This window comes from Drosophila subobscura, chromosome U (genome assembly GCF_008121235.1).
Source record: "Drosophila subobscura isolate 14011-0131.10 chromosome U, UCBerk_Dsub_1.0, whole genome shotgun sequence".
NCBI lineage: Eukaryota > Metazoa > Arthropoda > Insecta > Diptera > Drosophilidae > Drosophila > Drosophila subobscura.
The window spans coordinates 20,851,576-20,860,558 of record NC_048534.1 but is presented as its reverse complement, the minus strand read 5'-3'; the positions used below and the strand labels follow the sequence as shown (position 1 = coordinate 20,860,558).

The window sequence follows — 8,983 nt, the reverse complement described above, 5'->3', positions numbered from 1 at the left end:
TGTGCGTGCGAGTTCGGGCCTAAAAAATCCCAAAAAATACACACCAAAGCCAACGTCGTGTCATGCGGGTGGCCGCGCAACATGTTCGACCCAACACGTTCGCAGCGAACCATCGGCTGGCATGCAACCCATACATACAGTACACCGCGTTTCTGCGAGATACTTTTCCGCCTCGAAACAAGAATTCTTATTACGCGCTCGGAGTAAAATTCCAGCAATCAGACGGGCAGGTTCAAGTGCGGCATTACCTCTATTTTTACTGTGATTTGCATTTGTTTTGGTTTTGGACTCGCACGTTTTTTGATGTTGCACTCGCAGCAAATATCAAATTTATTTAAATAAATAAAACAAGGAACATCGAAAGAAATAACAATAAATAAACAAAGCTGAAAACACAAATAACTACCAGTGAAAGTACAATACAAAATTCAATCCAAATAAACTATCAGTGAAAATAAAATAACCAATTGTATCTAAATAAACTATATTTTAATTTGTTTTACACAAAAATGAAAAATCCCTATTAAATAAAACAGTCTTTGATACAGTTTGAATGCAATCTCAATGAAATCTTATGCCCAAACAAACAAAATTGTTCAGAACATTCATACAACAATTGCATCCAAAATAACAAATATTTTTATTCAATTAACAATATTTTATGGGGTCCAAGAAATAAAAAATAATATCTTAACAATATCTTAAACAATTTTGTATAACGAAAAACTATCTCTATCAGGGTTTCATTAAAAATAAAGTGTAATTTGAGTTCTAAGTACTTCCATAAATAAACTATTAATGATTCATCCCTATCATGTTCGACATAAATAAACAAACAATAAATAAGTGACTTACAGTGACAATACAAACAGAAATTATTTCTGATTTCCTATTGGGTTTCAATGTAAATACAAGACAAAAGTATCTCTAAAAGTGCACAAGAAAAATACAAATACAAAATGTAATAACAATTTCCACAAAAATATTGCACAAAGATTACATCAAAAACACCTAAAAACTTTCTACAACTGCATATAACCGAAAATGAATATATTGTTCAACAATAATAACTGCAAAACACACACAAAATAAATGATTCAACCACAATTACTGCAAATGTTCAACAACTGCAGCAAATCACTGCAAATACACCAACAACGAATGTCATTAAGCGTCGGCAATTTGGCATAAATAAATAAAAATCCCAGTTGCTGTGCGTTTTTTTTTACAACCTGATTTTTATGAATGAATGCAGCGCGACAGAAAGAGAGAGAGAGAGAGAGAGCAAGAAAGAGCGCTAGAGAGTCGCGTGCAAAGGAGTCGCGATTGTGTCCCCTAGAGTCGCATCGTCGATGCAGGGAAGGCCCCTCGGCCACGCCGCCCACCTCTCGTAGGCGACACACACGTTGAAAGCTTGTCACAGATTTGTTGTATTTGTTGTCTGTCTGTCAGCGGCTGTCGTCAACGTCGACGTCTACTGTTCCAACACAAAGAAAGAGAAGCAAATAGAGAGCGAGAGAGTGACAGAGTGAGAGGTAGAGACTGCGAGCGCGCGACATGCCAGCGGCAATTGTTGTCGTTGCAAAATTAATAACGGAAGTTGTGCATTTTATTAATAAAAAACGAAACGAAATTCACACACAGAGAGAACCAGATTCACAATCCGAATCTGAATCTGAATCCGAATCAGAATCAGAAGCATAACCAGAACACGAACGCCAACACAAAAGCAAAGCCAAAATCAAAGGCAAAGTCAAAATAGCGGAAAAGCAACTACAACAAATCGCTGAAAGTGCAACCCAAACCAAAGAGTTACCTACCTGCTCTACTACAACCACTGTCATTGCTTCTGCTTCCCAATTGCATTTCGGTGCTTTTAATACCCAGCAATAGCAGAGGCAGAGAAGGGTATATGGTGTTCAAGTAGGAGACTGAGATGTGTGCGTAGATTAAACAGAAGAAATATCACAGAGACTCTAAGAAATAGAAGAAATAGAGGAAGACCATAATAGTAGTGCTCTACGGATTCATATTGCATCACTTTCTGCTTATTGCACTTACAAATTATATGAATAGCGGGTACCCCTTAGTCCTAATGTCTCCACATTAACTTTGCACTCTTTACTGCTGTTGTTCTTGTCCGTGTGCTTTTCGGCAAAATCCATGAAAATGCCGTTCGGTTGTTGGTTGTTGTTGTTATTCGTTTGTTGTTGCTGTTGACAAAATTGTCAAAGTTTTGTTGGTGGTCTCATTGATTTCATTCCTCGATTTCCTTTTACAGTTTGCCGTTTGTGCAGTGTTTGTCCCCCAGCGCATTGAAATCAAACTAAATTCTAAATCGGCAAAAATTCGTGTCTAATCCATTTTATAAAAGAGAATATAAACCCTATTTGCTACCCTTCCTCGTCCATAAACCAAAAAAATTACACGCAAACTAACGCTCGTGTTTCAAAAGTGTTCAAATTATACAATTGTGTCATCGAACGACCACCATTGACCACCCCCAGTGACCAAAACATCAAGTGCTTCGAAAGAAAATAGTGCATGCGGTTGTGACGGCGACAGCGACTACGACTACGACTACCGATCACAGTTAATAGTCCAGAAGGAAAAGGAGCCCATACAGTGCCAGCGGTAAGTTTGCATTCAATCTAGAATGCTTGAGCATTTACTTATATGTTTCTACCACTTGGGGTACCAAATTAGTTGTAGAGAGTTGGGCAGGGAATTAATAAGATATTTCCTAAGTTATTACTAAGTTATTATTACTAAGTTCTTATAATGAATTGGCAGCTTACGTGTACTAGCAGCTGAGAGAGATATCTGAAGCTCAGTTTTTCTGTCACTATTCATAAACAAAATTCAAGTGATCCTATTGTTGCGATTGATTTTATGTCTTAGGTTTCGATTTTTACCCAAAACAAAGTAGGTTAACAAATGCCCGTAAACTTTATTTGCGATCTCTCCCAGGGATCGTTAAGCTAGTTTTATTGCTTAGCAAAATTGGCTTACACAAAGCGTTAAAGTTTCTTTTGGATTACTTTTGAGAGATTTGGGCACGATTATGATGGATCTGTGGGGCCCTTGACTGGTGTCCTCTTCAGTGGCACAGATCCATTTATCAAAACTCCGCAATTTGGGGAATTTTTGTGCAGTAATTGGCTATGCTTTGGCAGTGGCTATATGGGCAATAATGGTAATAGCAGCTAATGAACGCCGGAGTCACAGTCACAGTCGGAGCCGGAATCTGTGTGTGCGTTGAGAGGTCGGGGGTCTTCGATACCGAACACCGCGTAAGAGTAGATTCCTCACCGCGACGAGTGTTGTCTTTGGGCTGTCGACTCCAGCATCGAAAACAAACACAAATAGAAGTGGAAACACATGGAAACCAGGAGGGTAGGGAAGCCGCACCGCACCGCAGCGCACGTATAACCAAGGGGGCACACAGAATGCAGAGGAGGCGAACAATTAACGCGTCGCTGTAATTACAGCAAATGGTAAAAAATGTTTGGGAACAACTTACCCAAAAAAAAAGCAACACAAGACACAGAAACAGAGGGATAGAAGAAGAAATATTAATAATCAATAACCCGCTAAAAGGCAGTGCTGGGTCTCTGGTCGGAGTCGGTCGAGTTGGTCGCGACGGTTGAGGCAATTTTATCGGTCATTGAACGACCTGATAGATACATAGATGATAGATAGATAGATAGATAGGTAGATAGATTTCCAAGCGAAAAACCCCGAAAGGTGCGCACCCGACTGCTGCTGGAAATTATGCCAAAACTCGGAATTTTGTTGGTGTAAGAAGCGATCGGTTTTTGGTTAATTACCCCGGCTAAGACCCCAAAGACCCAGGCTCCGTTAACCCAAGGGGGCTATGGCAGGGGGCCAAGGCAGTTAATTACATAAAAACAAGTGATTTGCGTGTGCGCTACCTCTGCTCTGCCCAACGGCACCGCCATCGTCGCTGTCTTGGGCTGGCTGCTCTCCAGCGTCAGTTCAGTTTCCAAAATTGTTCCTCCGTTTCGGTGCTTGGGTAATTTTCAACTCGCCAACTTTCGGCCAAGCTAATTAGCGGAGAAAATATTGGGTAGAAGCAGCAAATACTCAATGATTGAAACCCATAGGTGATTTGGATAGGTGTCCGAGAACAAGTGACCTTTTGACGGGAGCTACCACGCGAATGTGTGCAACGAACCAACGTTCCTTTCTTGTCTAGACTCTAGATGCTTAGGTAGAAGCACCTTGTGGTTTCATGCTTGATTTGAAGACCTTCCTATGTGCCATATGCTACTTGTGAATACTTTCATACTCAAGCTGTAGACATTTTAACAGTTCTTTCCTCTATTCAACTCCGATGGCTCAATTTTAATCTTGTATAAATCCATTTGAACTGCATTTGTGTACAGACATCAATGTACTTTGATTCCCTTTATTCCTTTTCATTGCGAACAATTGCACTATGTCGCTCGTTCTATTTTATTGATTATATTGTGTCGCAATTTATAAGGTCTCTCGGCCTCTTTCTGCGCATTGCATTCCGCCAGAAGACCATTGAGAGGATGTCTTCTCAGTTTCGCTAAATCTGTGTAAATATACACCGAAAACATGTTTACATTCTTTGAGATTTCCTGTATTATTTTATCACGTCTTCCATTTAATAAAATTTGTATTTAATCCAATTGTGTCTCTAACCTTAACGTACCCATTAATTAATGCCTATTTCCATTGGTTTACCATAAATTTAGTTACATTCCATTAAACTTTATTGCAGTTTACCCCCAAATTATTATTGAATATTCGCAAAATCGATAGCAAGTTGCCATTGACCGATTCTTATGATCCATTGATTAGAAATTCTTCAAATAATAGTCGATGGCAGGCTTCTCCGATTCATGCCGTTCACTAGAGCGATACGATTATATATTGCTGTACCATTCCATCATGCATATCTTTCTCTTCTATGTCTCAATCGTAATTTTCTCAGTTCCAAACATCTCGTGACCTTTGGCTGGCGCCTTCTACCCCTAGTATGTACCGTCACCATCCGTTTCATGGCTTGGCATTCCATTACCCTGTTCCCCCCAAACCTTTACAATTTATCATAAAAAATAAAAGTTTTTTGGCTTTTTACGAACCTTTTCATGGGGTTTGCCCCCCTGCGGTCATGCAGATGGAAGGATGCCGGGCTGGGAATGGTGATGGTGTTGTGGGAACGGGAATGGGGGAACTGGACAATCGGCGCCGTGGCCGCGTTCTAGATAAATAAGCATTCTTAATTATCCCTTTGCCTTCTCGGGGTGGCACAAACGTTATAAACAATGGAAAACCGCGCACTTAATGCGTTTTCTGTTTCCACAACAGAAACAGCAGCAAAAAAATTCTCTCACACACACACACAGAAGCAAGGCAAGTATTTTTCTTCATATTATTCATTATTTCATTTTTTGTTGTGGGTGGACCAACAAAAAAAAAAAAAGAAAGAAAGAAAATGTTTTTATTGCCTGCGAAAAAGGGTATAAAATGCTCCACTGCCATTAGCCGCAATGTGTAGGATGTGGCCAAGGACCCACCGACCCACAGACCACAATGTTCGTAATTCCAATCAAATTTGAAGAACAACAACGGAAAAAGAGCAGCATTCAAAGTGGCCAAAAGATATGGCTGAAGGCAAGAAAGCCGTCGGTAAATGTGATTTGGATTGCGACCGTCCCTCCTCCTGACAGGCCAGTGACTTTTAGTTTTTTTTTCGTTCTCTGTTTGCTTCGCATGTGAGCAAATGTGTAATTGAAGTTCCGCTCTCAGGAAAAAAAAGTGTAGAACCGAAGGATACTCGGATACAAAGAAATCGGTCGTTGAAAGAAAGGACAGTGAGGGGACAGAGGACAGAGCGGTTCAATTGTTTCCTTTGTGCCAAGCAATTTCACTCACCGGCGGCGGCGCCTTGTAGAAGTCGCGATTGCTTCATGAGTTGGCACAAATTTCCAAAAAGTGCACAAAAAATGCAATGGCTGGTACTCACATGGGAGGTGGGGTTAAGACGCTGAATGATGTGGCACTTTATCAATGTTACCTGCAAAGGTAAATCCTTCAAAAATATTTTTAAAGCAGCCAAGGATTACCACTATGAGGCATGCAGTAAAAGTAATTCTCCCACCGATTCGTTGGAATATTTTCATCATAATATTTGCGATTGGTAAATGGGAAAAAGATAATTGTAAAATATTCTTCAAGTGCCATGGAGTACATTTCTCGCTGTCTATTGATTGATTTAAAAACGTTCATCATCAGAAATATTTGCACAGCAATACAAAAACATTACTGCAAGGAGACCGTAGCTTCAAACAGTCTCCTTCTCGCAATCTTTATCGAACAATTTCGATTCTTAAGCTTTGGTATTCCTTCTGATATATTTTTGATGTAGGGCTAGCTATCTATGGCGCAAAGGTATTCAACTCGATTAGTCAGATTAACTCGACTGCAAAGTGGCACCTGGAAGGATTATCCTCCTTGGATAATTCTTCGTCATTTCCACTCAAAGAACTTGTAACGTCAGCTATAACGCAGCACCATCTCAATACGTAAGCCGCCCAACGTAAACATTTTACTGTTACCCATTGCAGATGTTTTGTTTTCTTCTGCCGCTGCCGCTGCCGTTGCCCAACCCACGACCTAAAAAAACTGATTTCTATGTGTGTGCTTCCCATGTGAGTGCGAGTGTGTGAGTTTAGTATTATCAAATGCAATTTTCTAACGCAGTCGCACTTTCAACGATGACAGCAGCGAAGCCAGCGTCGGCCAGCCCCCTTCCCGCCACCCCCTTTCGCAACTAACAATTGCAATTTTAAGTGAAAATAAAATGCATGACAACAGCAGAAGTAGCAGAGCAGCAGCAGAGGAGCAGCAGAGCGGCAACAACAACAATGCATGCCTAAAACCTAATAAAAATTCAAATTAACATTTGAAAGAGCGAGCCAACAAATAGACCTGCCAGCGACGGAAAGAGAGAGCGCCAACTGCAGACCAGAGTGCGACAGAGAGCACGGACAAAAGAGAGCAGTGCAGGCAGGCCCGGCCCGCCGCCACTGGCAGAGCCTGCACATGAATTGGGGGGACAACAGAAAGAGACAGCACAGAGATGCAACCGAAAAGCTTATGAAATTCTATTAATTTTTGAACAAAACTGAATGTAAACCCCCCCGAATGACCCATCACCACAACTGACCCCCTCCTACGTACACCCACGCTCCACCCATGGGCAAGCCTCTGCAGATTTTCTAATCGCCCATCGACCGACGCCAAACGAATGGTCCCGATGCAGTCCAAATATTGTGATACCCTCGCAGAGAAGGTGTAACGGTTGCTTGCACGCAGCCAAGGGAGCATGGAAAACTATGCAGAGAATTCCCAAAAATCGTAATGACTGCCATGCAAGCAAGGGTATCAAAGCCGCGACTATCGTAATACAGCCTTCGTTTGGCTCTTGTTGTTTGTTGTTTTTGCGTATTTTGTTGCACTTTTAGTTTTGTTCTTCTTTCTGTTTTAGTCGCTCTCTCTATCTCTTTTCTCGTCTCTCTCTGTGTGTGCGTGCGTGTGTGGGTTGTACAGATTGCAGACACTCGCATAATAATGCAATTTGCCATCTGCCAGTTCCCCCGCCCCGCCCCGACAATTCGGATTCAACGTCACGCGCCAAAAAGACGTCGACGTCTGGGTCCGTCCCGCGTCAGCTGCGCTCTGCGGTGGCTGCCTGTCTGAGGAGAGGCCTCTCCCCGCCCCACCTCTCGCCCACTCACCTATAGAGACCTACAACGCAAAGTGGCATAAACAACGTGCAACATCGGTGCTGTGCTGCCACCTGCAGGCTGTCTTGTCTTCCCCTCAGACTCCTGTTCGGTTGGGCACAGCTCTTGCCGTTTGATATTTGGCTCTTTGGTGGCTCTCTTAGGCTCCCATTTTTGCATTGCTTGCTCTTGTATCGCTGTCTCCGCTTTATACACTTCGTCGAGTCGGCTGCATTGGCGTCGCTGCTTCTGATTATTCTCGGGCATTCATTTATTCGCTAATCTGATACCCTTATGGAGAGGCAACATTTTCTTTTAGTATTTTAGTTTTCATAACAAGTTGATACTCTTAACCAATTACGAGAGATACGAAGAAATAAACCACGGAAAGGCACACATCGTTCGGCTAGGGTATGCAATGCTTCGAGGCCTGAAGCTATCTTTTCTCTTTTATTTTGCACTGTGTTCGTTTTTCGCTTTTTGTTTTTGTCCTTTTTTTCGCGCAGTTGCGAGTTTTCCACAAAAACAGCTGCAAAAAAGCACGTGTCATCGCGGATTTCCTCTCCCCTTGCCCACACCTCGTTCGGCGTGTGCGTTTACAACCGTTTTTTCCCCTCCTGCCACCACCATCCCAGCGTCTGTGGCTACTTCTCCATCCACCTCTTGTGCTGCCACGTTTTTCCCTTTTCATGGTCGTCAATTTTGTTCTCGCACAGCTTTTCCTCTCTTCTCCTCTTGTTTTATTTGATTTTTATGCTTGTGGATTTCCTTTTGATTCCGCTATTCGCGTTATTCTCATGGCTCTAGCGAACGGTTGTGGCGTGGATTGTTGTGGATTGGCAGACAGGACAAAGACGGGGAAACCCCAATTGAATTGAAGATGATGATGATGATGGTGTCTGTGCGGGTTCTTAAGTGCTAAGTGCAGCAACTGAAAGGTGTGTCATATTCAAGCCGAACCGCACATTTTCTTTCAATTGCATTTTCAAACAAAATGTGAAACCTAAATATGAAAGTTCACGCTAAGCTTCTGATTCCACTATTTACACCCTTTCTTCTCGACTCCTTATTCATCATTCGCTTCTTCCTCTTCTGTGTGTCTTCTCCTCCTTCTCCCTTAACAAAATTATTGATTTGATTTCTCGATTTGGCCGCGAGCCAAGCGCCAAAGAACGAAAAATACTCGTACATTCTTAAGA

General features: G+C 42.0%; 1 protein-coding gene across 2 annotated transcripts in view; it reads left to right on the top strand.

Moving 5' to 3' along the window:
- Positions 1-208: 208 nt before the first annotated feature.
- Positions 209-8,983, top strand: part of LOC117901528 (protein abrupt) — a 53,051-nt gene continuing 44,276 nt past the window's right edge. For both annotated transcript variants that reach the window (XM_034812310.1, XM_034812308.1), the window contains exons 1-2: positions 209-236; positions 2,282-2,634. The gene's annotated coding sequence lies outside the window, so the exon portion shown is untranslated. The remainder of the gene's footprint in view (positions 237-2,281; positions 2,635-8,983) is intronic.